We start from the raw sequence: 16,180 nt of genomic DNA, 5'->3' as shown, positions 1-16,180 counted from the left end.
GTGCATGTGTGTGAGTGTAAATGTGTGTGAGTGTGTGTGTATGTATATGTATATATAAATGTGTGTGTGTATAAATATGTGTGCATGAGTATGTCTGTGTGTGTGTATACATGTGTATATATGTTTGTGTGAAAATATGTATGTGTATGAGTATTTATATATATATATGTATGTATGTATGTATGTGTGTGTCCACCACTTTGGCACATTGTTATGTAGAAATTAACTATTATAGCTTTTATACATTACTAGAACATTCTGTTAAGCAGCAGTATTGGCAGGGTATATAATTTTCTTTTGGGGCGGGCGGCAAAATGTGTCTTTGCCTGCGTAGCCAAAAATCCTAGCACCGGCACTGCCGTTAGTCAGGCAGAATGTCAGGGCAGGCAGCTATGGTTCAACAATGGTTAACAGGCAGAAGGTCAGGACAGTTAGTTATAGTTTATAAGTGGTTAAATAGGCAGAAGGTAAGGACAGGCAGCTATAGTTCATAACTGTGAAATAGGTACAAGGTCAGGGTATGCAGAGTAGGAAAGCTTTTAACAACTGAGCACTGATCTTTCTAAGATGCAGTTCTTTATAGGTGGCTATGATGACTGACAGCTACCAGATGAGCCATAGTATTGTGTATTTAAACACACACCTCCTATGTGATAGGTTGTCTCTGTTTGTAAGTTTGGCACTGACACTGAGCACTCTGTGTCCTTTGGGCATGACCATGTGATGCCGCAAGGATGCCACGCACACGCTGAATGAAAACTCTCCAGGACCTGGACGAGGAGTACAGGCCGTTCACGCCTGATAAATTCCAAGTCCAGTAACTATATTGTAATATACCATATCCCTTTAAATCACTGTTAAAAACATTTATTACAATTGAAAAAAACTACTATATTTTATATTTAATATGCATAGCAGTGAAATACTTTTTTTTAATATACTGTATGTTTCATGTGTTTTATTATGCATTTATTATAGTCTTGACACTTAACTTAGGGCCTCCAAAAGCACTACATTTTTTTTCAGTTCAACACATAACTCACCACTTTAGTTATGAGCTATGAGCGATGATACTGCACCATGTGCTATCTATTAAAAGTACTACAAAGCCTGCCCAGAAGAATTCTGTGATGTATATAAGTATAAATGAGGGGATAAATAAGAAGGTCAATTTAAATATGTATGTTGCTCTCACGCTAAGGGGCATATCTCTCAAGCTCCATACGAAGCTTGAAACTCTGTGTTTCTGGCGAGCCTTCAGGCTCGCTAGAAACACCAGTTATGAAGCAGCGGTCTAAAGACCACTGCTCCATAACCTGTCCGCCTGCTCTGAGCAGGCAGACAGACGTTTCCGCAAATTAAAACCAATCGAGAAAGATCAGGTTGATTGACACCCTCAGGGGGCGACATTGCACCAGCAGGTGGTGCAATGCTTAATACGGAGAGTGTATTGCTCTCCGTATTCAGAGAGGTCTGTCGGACCTGATCCGCACTGTCGGATCAGGTCCGACAGACCTTTGTTAAATAGGGCCCTATCTGTGCTCAAAGTAAAATTTTAATTTGCCCGTGTTTTCGCACGTATTACAAGTTGAATGAAAAATCTTAGTGCAAAGGCAAAAAAACAGGTTTACTAGCTTAAGGACTTTGGATATCGTGACCCCTTAACTTCTTCTCCCTATAGACCTCTATGGGGCACGCTGCAAAAAAAAAAGTTTTTCACTTGTGTGCTTACCCGACACGACGTTAGACCCAAAGTAAGAAATACTTTACATCCCAATGTTCTTGACATATAAGAAAATGTTATTTTTATTTTCAATTTTATATATAGATATATATTGTATATACAGATATATAAAGAAATAACTATTTCAAAATAAAAATATCTATCTAAAGAACATTGAAATGTAAAGTATTTGTTCTTTCTATTATATGCTTATTATGTTCATGTTGATGACATCTGGTGGTTTCATGTTGCAATTACAGCTTGGTTCCTCTCAAGAATAAAACAGGAAGTGTTAATAAAGTTTGTTAATAAAAAGTTACTTTCAGTTTCTCAGCAGCCATCTTAGCTTCAAGAAGCATGGAAATCAGCTCTTAACATTTGTCTCTAAACATACATATGCCTGTAAGTTATTTGTTTTTTGCTAAGAGTTCATTGTACATTTGAAATGCATTGCTATTTGCTTTAAGGATTAAATGTAAGCTCTCTGTGTTAGAAACATGTATTATTGTAGGTATTGCAAGCACCACGTGTAACTACATATTGTAATTTCAACTTTTCTTATTGTATTGCAGTTTTACAAAAATAACTATTCAGAAGTAAAATCAGTTTGGAATAAACACAAAGCTATTTCTGTCTGGTTTGTTAACTAGCTGTCTAGTTATCAGTTAATGAGGACAGTACAGTAAAAAGGCATGCTATACCAAGGCAAGATACAGAGCTGCATTGCATAGTAAAAAGGCAGGCTATATCAGGGGAAGATACAGAGCTGCATTGTAAAGTAAGAAGCGTGCTATATTAAGGGAAGATATAGGAGCTGCATTGAAAAGTGAGAAGCAATAACAAGCAAGATAAAAAGGCTGCATTTTAAAGTAAAAAGCAGTAAATAACAAGCAAACATACAAGACCTGCAATTTAAAGTGAAAGGCAGTAAAAATAATTTGCACAAGAACTGCATTTAAAATATTGCACTACTTTAACCTGATCACTTTGAACCAAGATAAGAATGTTGATATGACGCAGAAAACTTTAGAGACCAGATCCTATGCCTCTGGCTCTAAATATTAAATGCACTCCAGCAGATCATCAGCCAGTTCTGCAGAACTCAGAGCCCGTGCTAAAGCGCAAGCAGCCCAGGCACAAATTTCTTATGCTGAAAAAGAAGCAGACATGATAAAGCAGAAAGTAGCACTAGAAGCAGTGGCAGCAAGGAGCAAAACAGATATGGAAGCAGAGGCAGCTAGGCACAAAGCAGATTTGGAAGCAGAGGCAGCAAGGTGCAAAGCAGATATGGAAGCAGAAGCAGCTAGGCACAAAGCAGATATGGAAGCAGAGGCAGCTAGATGCAAAGCAGATATGGAAGCAGAAGCAGCTAGGCGCAAAACAGATATGGAAGCTGAAACAGCGCAACGCAAGGCAGAGTTTGAAGCTAAAATGCATGTGCTAAAGATTCAAAGGGCAGCAGTTGCAGCATCTGCAGAAGCAGCAGTCTATGAAGCAGCAGCTGAACTAGAAGAGGAACCACTCCAAGATTTTTCAGAAATAACTACCCATGATTCAGTACAAAGGACTTGTGAGTATGTACAGAACCATGCTCTGGACCGAGATAAAACAGAGCATGCTCCTATCCAACCTATGTCCAGCATAATGCCACAGTTTCCTGACTCAACATATTTACAGTCTACTCCAAGTATGCCTGACTTGCACCCTCCTTCCCAGACTGACACTGCAAATGTCTCTACACCAAGAGTGCGCTTCCAAGAAAGCAGAGGTTACGCTGATCCACAATATCCATCACATTATATGGACTCTCACATATCCCCTCTCAGAAATAGCACATTAGGAACTTCAGAGACTACTGACCTAGCAAAGCACCTGATTCGTCGAGAGTTAGTGAGTACAGGGCTACTAACATTTGATGATCGACCAGAGAACTACTGGGCATGGAAGACATTATTCCAAGGTGTCACCAGAGATCTTAATCTTACAGCCAGAGAAGAGCTAGATATTTTGACTAAGTGGCTTGGACCAGAGTCATCTCAACAGGCTAAGAGAATCAGGTCAGTGCATGTTCATAACCCAGTTGATGGAGTTAAAATGGTATGGCAGAGATTAGAAGAATGTTATGGAAGCCCTGAAGCTATTGAGAATGCACTGTTAAAGAAGCTAGAAAACTTCCCCAAAATCTCAAACAAAGACAACATAAAGTTAAGAGAACTTGGGGACATGTTGTTGGAGGTGAATGCAGCTAAGACAGGAGGCTTTTTGCCAGGACTGGCATACCTAGACACAGCTCGTAGCATCAAACCAATTATTGAAAAACTGCCATATAGCCTGCAAGAAAAATGGATTTTTCAAGGTTCCAAGTACAAAGAAGACCATCATGTCTCCTTTCCACCATTCAGTTTCTTCACCAGATTTATTGTCAACCAAGCAAAGACCAGAAATGATCCAAGCTTCATATTCTCAACATGCAGCAACCAAGTTCCAGTAAATACAGAGAAGTCAGGAACAAGGTACAGCAACAGACCAATGGTGTCAGTAAGAAAGACAGAAGTGTCAGCTACTAATGCAACTCCACAAGGGAACAGCCCTGCAAGGAAATCCATGGAATCAGACAGTCCATGTCCAATTCATAATAAACCACACCCACTGTCAAAGTGTCATGGGTTCAGAAGCAAGCACATTGATGAACGTAAAGCTTACCTGAAGGAGAATTCTATCTGCTTTAGATGTTGTGCATCCACCAGACACATTGCCAAAGACTGCAAAAATAACATAGGATGCAGAGAATGCAACAGTGACCAGCATACTTCAGCTTTGCATCCAGGTCCAGCTCCCTGGGCAGTAGAGACTCCTTTACCAAAGAGAGAGCAAGGTGGGGAGCAAGAGGAAGCTACTCCACCCACTATTGTATCCAAGTGTACAGAGGTATGCGGGAAAGGGACAAGGCCCAGATCATGTTCCAAGATTTGTTTAGTGACTGTATATCCCTCTAATAAACCTGACTGTTCTGTAAAGATATATGCAGTGTTAGATGATCAAAGTAACTGTTCTTTAGCCAAATCAGAGTTTTTTGATGTGTTTAACATTAGTGGTGAAACATTTTCCTACACTTTAAGAACATGCTCAGGCATTACAGAGAAAACAGGGCGTAGGGTATCCAACTTCACTGTTCAGTCTATTGATGGGAAAACACACATAAAACCCCCCACACTCATTGAATGTGACATGATACCTGATGACAGGTCAGAAATTCCAACACCTGAGATTACACAGCATTTCCCTCATCTGAAATCCTTAACAGACAAGATCCCAGCACTTGACCCTAACGCACAGATACTTCTCTTGTTAGTAAGAGACATTCTGAAGGTGCACAAAGTACATGAGCAGATTAATGGGCCTCACAACAGTCCTTATGCACAACATTTAGACTTAGGTTGGGTCATAGTTGGGGAAGTATGCTTAGGAGGAGCTCATAGACCAGCAGATGTGAACTCTTTCAAGACAAATGTGTTGCCTAGTGGGTGCACTTCTTTGTTCAGCCCATGCACTAGCTATATACAAGTAAAAGAGAATTTTAATGCTTGCAAACAACAGTCATACACCCCCTCATTGTGTTATTTAGGAACTGCAACTCACAATGTGGGCAGTTTAGATGATAATGTGTTTGTTACTACTCCAAACAATGACAAACCTGCTATGTCTATTCAAGATGGTATGTTCCTTGATGTAGTTGAAAAAAAAATGTTTATTGATGAAACAAATTACTGGGTAGCACTCCTACCATTTCGCTCACCTCGTATTAGACTACCAAACAACTTAGAGCAAGCCCAGAAAGACTACTTGCTCTACAGCGTTCCTTTGTGAAAAAACCTGAAATGAAAGAACATTTTGTTAACTTTATGCAAAAGATCTTTGACCATGACCAAGCAGAACCTGCCCCACCATTGGAACCAGGTGAGGAGTGTTGGTACCTACCAATCTTTGGTGTCTATCACCCTCAGAAGCCAGGACAGATCAGAGTAGTTTTTGACTCAAGTGCTCAGTTTGAAGGAATTTCACTGAATGACACACTCCTCAGTGGGCCTGATTTAAATAATACACTACTAGGTGTCCTTTTACATTTCCGCAAAGAGCAAGTTGCAATTACCACTGATGTACAACAAATGTTTTACTGTTTCATGGTTAGAGAAGATCACCGTAACTATTTGAGATTTCTTTGGTATCGTGACAATGACCTTAACAAAGAAATTACAGAGTTCAGGATGAAGGTACATGTCTTTGGAAACAGCCCTTCTCCAGCAATAGCCATTTATGGTCTAAGACAAATAGCAAAGCAAGGAAAAAGTGAGTATGGCGAAGATGTAGAACAGTTTATCTTGAGGAATTTCTATGTAGATGATGGACTCGCATCTGTGCCTACTGAAGCTGAAGCAATCAGTCTTCTGCAGAGGGCTAAGGACATGCTCGCAGGATCGAATCTCAAGCTACACAAAGTGGCATCCAACAGAAGTCCAGTAATGGAAGCATTTCCTGCAGATGACAGAGCTAAAGATCTAAAGGACCTTGTTCTAGGTGTCGATCCTTTACCCCTTCAAAGGAGCTTAGGAGTAAGTTGGAACTTACAGACCGACAGTTTCACCTTTCAAGTGTCTAAAGAGGTAAAACCTTTCACACGGAGAGGTATCCTGACTACAGTAAACAGTCTTTATGACCCACTTGGGTTTGCATCTCCAATCACTATGCAAAGTAAATCTTTAGTCATAGAACTCTCAACAGACCAATGTGACTGGGATTCCCCACTCTTACCAGATAGAGAAGCTCAATGGAGAGCATGGACAGAAGACCTGATCCATCTTGAAGATCTCAGTATTCCCAGACCCTATGTGCCAGTGTCGCTATCGTCCACAGTAAGAAAGGAGGTATGTGTTTTTTCTGATGCTTCTACTGTAGCGATAGCAGCTGTGGCATATCTCAGAGTCATAGACAGTAGCGGTCAATGTCATGTAGGCTTTATTATGGGCAAATCTAAACTAGCTCCAAGACCAGCCCATACAGTGCCACGTCTAGAATTATGTGCAGCTGTTTTGTCAGTTGAGCTAGCTGAACTTATTACTGAAGAAATAGACATTGAACTTTATGCAGTTAAATATTACACTGATAGCAAAATTGTGTTAGGTTATATTCACAATACTTGTAGGAGATTTCATGTATATGTCTCAAACAGAATAATTTGTATTAGAAAATCTACTAATCCAGATCAGTGGCATTATATTAACACCAGTCAGAATCCAGCAGATCATGGTACTAGACCAATTCAGGTAGCTCACCTAAAACATACCAACTGGTTCTCAGGCTCAGATTTCTTACATCAGGCAGATTCAGGTGATCAATCTGAAGCTAAATTATTTGACCTCATTGAACCAGATTCTGACAGTAAGATCAGACCTGAAGTGACAGCTTTAATAACTGAAGCGTATGAATGCCAGTTAGACTCACATAGATTTCTCAGATTCTCAAAGTGGAAGTCCCTTGTGAGAGGTATAGCAACACTTATTCACATTGCTAAGTCATTTTCCAGCAGCACTCAAAAGGAGTCGTGTACAGGCTGGCATTGCTGCAAAGGGTTATGCCATTCCTTAGATTTCTTACAAGCTGAAACAGTGACTATCAAATGTATCCAAACATGGAAATATAGAAAATGGAAAGAAAAACACAACGTTCAAGAAGGAGATCTTGTATTGTTGAAAGACTCACAAGTAAAGCGCAATGAATGGCCAATGAGTCTTAGTGTAACAGCCATTCCTAGTGGTGATGGTAGAGGTCAAAATCATTAAACAAGGGACTGCTAAAGTATACCTCAGACCTGTGTCAGATTTGATTGTTCTTTTTCAAAGTAAAAAGTTATCTGGTTGAATTTAATAATAATTTATAGATCATGTAATAGTGGTATATTTTTATACCAGGCGGGGAGTGTTCTGTCTATTATATGCTTATTATGTCCATGTTGATGACATCTGGTGGTTTCATGTTGCAATTACAGCTTGGTTCCTCTCAAGAATAAAACAGGAAGTGTTAATAAAGTTTGTTAATAAAAAGTTACTTTCAGTTTCTCAGCAGCCATCTTAGCTTCAAGAAGCATGGAAATCAGCTCTTAACATTTGCCTCTAAACATACATATGCCTGTAAGTTATTTGTTTTTTGCTAAGAGTTCATTGTACATTTGAATTGCATTGCTATTTGCTGTAAGGATTAAATGTAAGCTCTCTGTGTTAGAAACATGTATTATTGTATGTATTGCAAGCACCACGTGTAACTACATATTGTAATTTCAACTTTTCTTATTGTATTGCAGTTTTACAAAAATAACTATTCAGAAGTAAAATCAGTTTGGAATAAACACAAAGCTATTTCTGTCTGGTTTGTTAACTAGCTGTCTAGTTATCAGTTAATGAGGACAGTACAGTATTTCTATTGAAAACACATTAAAACATATTATTAAAAATGGATTAAAATTATGTTTATGTTTAGGTAGTTGACTGGGAAGGGCTCAACATTGTGTATATCTATTGTATAGATATAAATACAATAGATATACATATATTGTATATGTAGAGAGAGAGAGATAGATACATGCATATATATATATATATATATATATATATATATAGATACATTTGTTTATATGTGTATATACAGTATGTATGTATGTATGTAGATATTTACCAATGTAAACACATGCACATATTTAGAAATATATGTGCAGATACATAATAACCCTTTCCAGTCAAACATTTTGTCATATACCATATCCTTTTAACGTTTATAAAATATTTTTTAAATAGTGTTTATATATATATATATATATATATATATATATATATATATATATACAGTATATACAGTACATGAGTGTATTAGTTTATTTGCATATGTTTTGGATGAGTTTTAAGAACCTTAATTTATAGTTCAATTCTTCTAGTTCATTTTCTGCTTGCACAAAAGCGCAACCTTCTAATTTCAAGTTGTAATATGCGCACTAGTTAGAGTGGTCATGATATTGTTTATTGCATCCCACGCTATCACGAGTGCACCACTTGTAATCTAGTCCTAAACACGCTGTTATTTTTTTATTTTTTATATGTATTGTAACTAGTCTGTGGATTGTTTAAGTGCACTGTGTGTTATTTCTGATTTTTGTTTACCTCAATTAAAAATATTTCTAAAAAAAATCTATCAAAGTCAGTTGTACAAATTATCCATAAGTTAATAAAATTATAGGATTTATCTTAGCTTTAATGTTCTTAATTGTAGAACAAAAATTAACTGTACATGACAAATGTTTAACTTTGGCAAATAAAACAATGGAAAAGACAACTACACTACTTTTTTTTTTTTAGATTTAATACCACATATTTGAAATTTTACTTTAAAATGTAGTTTGAGCCGCAACTCCAGAGGTTCTTACTTTCAGTTTTTTGCTTTCATCATGATCTTGCCCAGGGCAATGTTATATGAGAAGCCATATTAGGGTATACTATTTATAACATTTCAGGATAATAGTGGTCTAAACTTTTCATGTGCGCTTAAAGGGACAGTCAAGTCCAAAAAAACCTTTCATGTTTCAAATAGGGCACGTAATTTTAAACAACTTTCCAATTTACTTTCATCACCAATTTTGCTTTGTTCTCTTGGTATTCTTAGTTGAAAGCTAAACCTAGGAGGTTCATATGCTAATTTCTTAGACCTTGAATGGTCTCCTCTAATCTAAATGCATTTTGAAAGTTTTTCAATACTAGAGGGCATTAGTGCACGTGTTTCATATAGATAATATTGAGCTCATGCACGTGAATTTACCATGGAGACAGCTTTGATTGGGTAAAATGCAAATCTGTCAAAAGAACTGAAATAAGGGGGCAGTCTGCTGAGGCTTAGATACAAGGTAATTACAGAGGTGAAACGTGTATAATTATAACTGTGTTGGTTATGCAAAACTGGGGAATTGGTAATTAAGGGATTATCTATCTTTTACTACAACAAAAATTCTGGTGTTGACTTTCCCTTTAAAGATAACAAGTCATCAGCTTTGGAAATACATTTTTTTTTATCACTATTAAATAAATGAGGTGCAGGATAAAATTTATTATATTATAAGTATGTATACTGGTATTTATGTAACGGGGGTCCCTGGCTCCCTGCTTCTTTTAGAATGGCAATCAAGAAAAGAATGTTAAGAGAAAGGTAAGCATACGTTTCTTAATGGATTTCAGTGTATGACAGAATAGGAAAGGGTAGACCATGAAATGTGGTCTCATAGCTTGTCATGTTAGACTTTAGGGAATCGTATGTCAGGTTCTTCTGAATTCAATACATTTTTATGAGCATTTAAAAAAATGAAAAAAATGACAAATTTTGATACAATAAGAATAGAGTGTCACAGGACAGTGAGGAATACATTTTTAGATAGAAGACAGAAGAGTTTGTAATGGATATAAAAAGTGAAGGTCATTAGCAGATTGAATGGTTGGGCAAAACCTTTAAGACTTTATTATAAGTGGAGAGCTATTGATAACTCTTTAAAACACTGTATTTTGTTTTTAAAAGAACATTAAACACTTTGAGAAGGTAATATAACATTATAAATCATTTATACTGTATATATGTCCCGTTTTCCTGCAATTCCATTCTAAAATTGTGAGCACTTCTAGTGCCTGATAGAAATTGAAGTGGAAACACTGTTATATTCCACACAGCTATTGGCTGCATACTATAGTGACCAATTTATAACTGTTCCTAATTGGCAGCAGAAAAGAAGGTAATCTAAGTTACAACATGGCAACTCCACTTGTTTTATAGACACTAAAACATTACACTTATTTTGCCAATATTTAAACAACTAATGAAATTTTTTAAAAAACATCTACATATTATTCTCAAACTTATATTTTCTTTGAATGCCTCATTCCATCAAACATTTATTAGTGTTTAATTTCTCTTTAAAAAAGAAATAATATAAATAGCATTGCTCTTTGCTTAAACAAAATGTTATATATATATATATATATATATATATATATATGTGTGTGTGTGTGTGTATATATATATATATATATATATATATATATATTATATATATATATATATATATATATATATATATATATATATATATATATATATATATATATATATATATATACAGTATATTTCCAAAAAAAGAGCAACAAACCAGGATTTACATCATAGCATATAGTCAAATTTATTGACGTTCCGGGAATATGTTTCCCTTTGTTCAGAATAATTATTACACACAAATACTGTGCTTATAAAGTGTTTAAACACACACAATACCTCCCACTTCCTGTGAATAAAATGGCTAAAAATACATCATATCCGGTGTTCATTAATGCTTACACCAAAAAAAACCCGGAAGTTATTGATATTTACTACTGGTTTTTAAAGAGCTAATTTCATAACATAAATACTCACGCAAAACACAACATAAACAATGTCATAACTGTTGTTTAAAGCAGGGGTCGCCAACCTTTCGGACCTCAGGGACCACTAAACTCACAATTTTGGTACAAACTTCTATAATGTGTGTGTGTGTGTGTGTGTGTATATATATATATATATATATATATATATATATACACACACATATTGTACATAACTAGAATAACATAGCTAAGTTTACATTATGTATATATTTACAAATTTTTAAGAATTATTTTTTTGGATTTAACTAATTGAGTGACAGAACTGAGGGAATACTTCCAAATGACAGATGAAGGATGAGTGCCAACTTTTGTGCTACAAAGAGAGAGGCAGAAAGAGATTTTTTTTATATATATTTTCTTTTTATATATACTTTAATTTCACTATTTCAAGCCAAGACTATACTAACCTCTGCTGGCTTTAGAATTGAAGCATTTTCCTATGAGCAGCACACTGTGTGAGAGGAGTTAAAAATACATTCTAGCTACACAAGTTGTGCATTACTACGCAACGTGCGTAGGGAGATTGTAATTTAACTCCTCCTCCGTCAGTTTTCACTGATGTCCAGCCAGGCACTGTTGGGAGTTGCGGCATGATGGGGGTGACACCATCAGCGGAGATGAATTCCTGCTTGATGGTGTCAAGGACCACCAACATCTTCTCATGGACCACATTTTCCCATAGTGCATATACTTTATTAAAAAACATATGACACTGTTGTTTACAGCTTAAATGCGTAAACTGAATATTGCATCACTTCTGATTTAGTCAATACTGGAAATTCCCATATGTCGCTATATCCGGTTAGTGACATGAATACTAATTTATCTATTAAATGTTATAAAACAAAATCTAAACCTCTGTGTAGGTAAGTGAACAAATAATGCCCATAATAGGGGATTGTGTGAACAACCCGAATGGTCGGGCATATATTAACAGTGTTATATAGGGACATAGAAAAATATTCAACACATATTAACAACTTATTGCTCATACATAATTACTTATACTATATACAATATACATATTGATTCAATTTGTGCATTAGCTACTATCTTTTATCCATAGTATTATTTAACGTGTATATCATAGACGCATACTATTCCCAATATCACTTAAAACATTACTTTCCTCTCGCCCTATGGTTTCAACAAGAGATCAGTGCATATATCTTAAGAGGAAGTTAGCCATATACCTGGTCTAGAGAGTTATCATGTGAACATGCCGACCCTTTCAATCCACTGGCGCACATGTGTTAACCAATGACATAGATCAGGGATATACCTCCAATCCATAGACAGAAAGGTACCCCCATCTTGTCCCCATTCACGTCCATGCTTTCTTCCTCATATCTATAGGCTGCATCATTGATACTCTTTAAGTTAAGGAACCAAAATCAGGCATGGAGTTAAGTTCCTTAAGATAGATATTATCCAGCCTGAAAATCCATTCTGCTTCTCTCTTTAATAGTAGTTTGTTCCAGTCTCTGCCTCGTGCTGGTTTTGGTCAATTAGGATCACCCTGACTGATGATACCGGGTGTTTAGCCTCCATCCAATGGCGTGCTATGGGTTGTTCAGATTCACCCTTCTTGATTGCTTGTTTTATGGTCATCCGATGGTTTCCCATATGCTCACGGATGGTGTCTTTGGTTTTTCCTATATAGGTCATACCACATGGATAGATCAACATGTAAACCACATGTGAGGTAGTTCATGTGATAGAGTTATTTATGGTATATCTTTTGCTATTGTGAGGATGATTATATTTCTTAGTAGCAATCAGTCTATTGCAAGTGGTGCAATTCGGGCACTTGTAGCATCCTTTCCATGACCCACGAGCATCTTCTTTCATGTAGCATCTGATAGGGTCTGAGATGACCAATAGGTCCCTTAAATTGGTGGTGTTACGTCTGTTAACAATGATAGCAGTGATATCTTTGGGGAACTTGAGTTTGGTATCTGAAAGCAGAATATGCCAGAATTCTTTGATAGAACATCCCACTTAATATTTGTTTGGAGCAAATGTGGTGGTACAGATGATATTATCCATTACCTGGTTCCTCATTTGCTTCTGTAAAAATTTCTCTTGGATAATGTCTTTCAGTTGTTCCTTGACAAACTCTAGAGTGACTTTGTTATATCCTCGGTTCAGGAATTTCTTATGCATCTCTTGTACCTGTGAAACCCCCTTCTCACTGTTAGAATTGTACCTAAAGGCTCTTATAAACTGGTATTTAATAATACCCTTAATCAAAGATGGAGCATGGCAACTGTCAGTCATCAACAGTGAAATATGGTCAGTTGGTTTGGAATATAGTGTGGTTTCATATTGAGTCTGTCCCTTCATGATTAACGGGTCCAAAATTTTTATGGAGCTCTCACTGTTGGATATTTTAAATCTGACTATAGTGTCAGTATTGTTATATTGCTGAAACCATTGCTGAAGTCTTTCTGTGCTTCCCCTCCAAATCAAAAAAATGTTGTTGATGTACCTTTTGTAAAATATTACCTGAGGTACATCTCTTGACCCTAGGAATTATTTTTCAAATCCATACATAAAAAGATTGGCATATGATGGTGTATAGACTATTAACGTCTAATGTAACCAATAGAAGTTTCTCCTCAATTTCTACCCCCTTCAGGAGTCTAAGTAATTTATAAGAGTCAAGTAAAAAAGTCTAATTTTCTTGGACCACTGGTTGCAACAGAAAATCTAAATATAGAGCTAAAGGTTGTAATAGCGAGTCTCTGAAGGATACAATAGGGCGTCCCAGGGGTTTGTGTATAGAATTTCAAGTTGGTTTTTAAATTTGTCTGTGGGGTCAAAGGTAAGTTTCTTGAGGGTATTATTGTCATTCAATTGTGACATGATGTAATCACAATAATCTACATAGTCAAGTAGGACAATAGCACCCCCTTTATCCACCAGGCGGATGACTATGGTGTTGTCATTTTGTAAGCTCTTAATGGCCTCACATTCCAAATTTCTGGAAAAGAAAGTAAGTTTGATCCAGTAAACGTCAGTGCCAGCATAAAAACATTTATTAGAATGGTACAAGACCAGGAATTAGATAGGTTTCCCAAAGAAAAATGGAAAGACGACCTCACGAAGGGCCAACGTGAGGCCATTAAAATCTGACAAAATGACAGCACTGTAGTCATCCATCCAGCGGATAAAGGGGGCGCTATTGTCCTACTTGACTATGTAGATTATCATGATGACATCATGTCACAATTGAATGACATTAATACCTACAAGAAACTTACCTTTGACCCCACAGAAAAAAAATAAAAAAAATAACTTGAAATTCTAATAGATTTGGGATTAAATCAGGGCTACTTGACAGAATCACTTAAAAAGTACATGACAACAGAATGCCCCAAAATACCCATTCTATACACTCTCCCCAAAATTCACAACTCACTAGTAAAATCCCTGGGATGCACCATTGTATCCTCCATAGACTCTGTATTAATACCTATAGCTCAATATGTAGACTTTATGTTGCAACCAGGGGTCAAAGAAAATAAGGCTTTTTTACTTGACTTGACTAAGTAATTATTTGGACTCCTGGAAGGGAGTAGAAATTGAGGAGCAAGATCAATTGGTTACATTAGACATTAATAGTCTATAAACCAACATCCCCCATGGGGTGGGTTTGGACATGGTGAAGGAAGCACTACTCTCCTCTGCAAAGTACGTAGGCCCATCAATAGATTTTGTTTTGAAACTAGTAGAATTCTGTCTCACCAAATATTATTTCAAAGCTTAAAGATCTTTTTATTTACTGGCATGGTGATGAACTCGAATATGGCCCCATCATATGCCAAGCTTTACATGTCTGGATTTGAAAAACAATTTCTATGGTCAAGAGATGTACCTCAGGTAATATTTTTGTCACAGCTGTGCCTGGATTTGAGCCTGGGACCACTGGTTCCAAGTCTGTTTTTCTTTTCCTGTGCCACCAGAGGTATCTGTTTATGTTTGCAGCATTTTGGAGACCTGTTACCTGCAGTGGGTTACTCTCTGGCTCCACCAGCTCTGCTATAAAGGGCTGCTTCACTAATGTTTTGGTGCCTTGATATTGTGATTGATTTCCTTTGTGCCTTGATATTGTGATTGATTTCCTTTGTTTTTGCCTCTGTTCTGTTTCCTGAATTCCTGTTTTGTTGTTGGATCCCTGGCATCTGAACTCGGCTTGCTGATTGACCATTCTTCTGGATTCCCCTTTTTCTTTATGAAAGATTGGACTGCTTAACTGGCTACTGACCCTTGGCTTATATTCTGACAATTCTTTTGTATCCTGTATGCTTACTTGGCTCCTGTGTCTAATCCACTGCTGTAAGAACTGTATGTTTATCTGCTTGCTGAGTCTAAGCAACTATACTGTGACATTTGTTTATCCTGAAGCCAAATACCTCTGTTGTGAGACTGAACACCTCTTCTTTGAGTACCTGTATACTTCCTTGGCTGTTGGTACTAAACTCCACTGCTGTAAGAACTATATGTTTATCTGCTTGCTGAGTCTAAGCAACTATACTGTGACATTTGTTTATCTTGAAGCCAAGTACCTCTGCTGTGAGACTGAACACCTCTTCTGTGAGTACCTGTATACTTCCTTGGCTGTTGGTACTAAACTCCACTGCTGTAAGAACTGTATGTTTATCTTCTTGCTGAGTCTAAGCAACTATACTGTGACATTTGTTTATCCTGAAGCCAAGTACCTCTGCTGTGAGACTGAACACCTCTTCTGTGAGTACCTGTATACTTCCTTGGCTGTTGGTACTAAACTCCACTGCTGTAAGAACTGTATGTTTATCTGATTGCTGAGTCTAAGCAATTCTACTGTGACATTTGTGTTCCTGAACCCAAGTTGCCTTACCGAGATAATGGCGTATGCTCGGCCCGTTCCTGAACCCAAGTTGCCTTACCGAGATACTGGCGTATGCTCGGCCCG

Source organism: Bombina bombina, chromosome 1 (assembly GCF_027579735.1).
Source record: "Bombina bombina isolate aBomBom1 chromosome 1, aBomBom1.pri, whole genome shotgun sequence".
NCBI lineage: Eukaryota > Metazoa > Chordata > Amphibia > Anura > Bombinatoridae > Bombina > Bombina bombina.
This window is presented reverse-complemented; position numbering follows the sequence as displayed.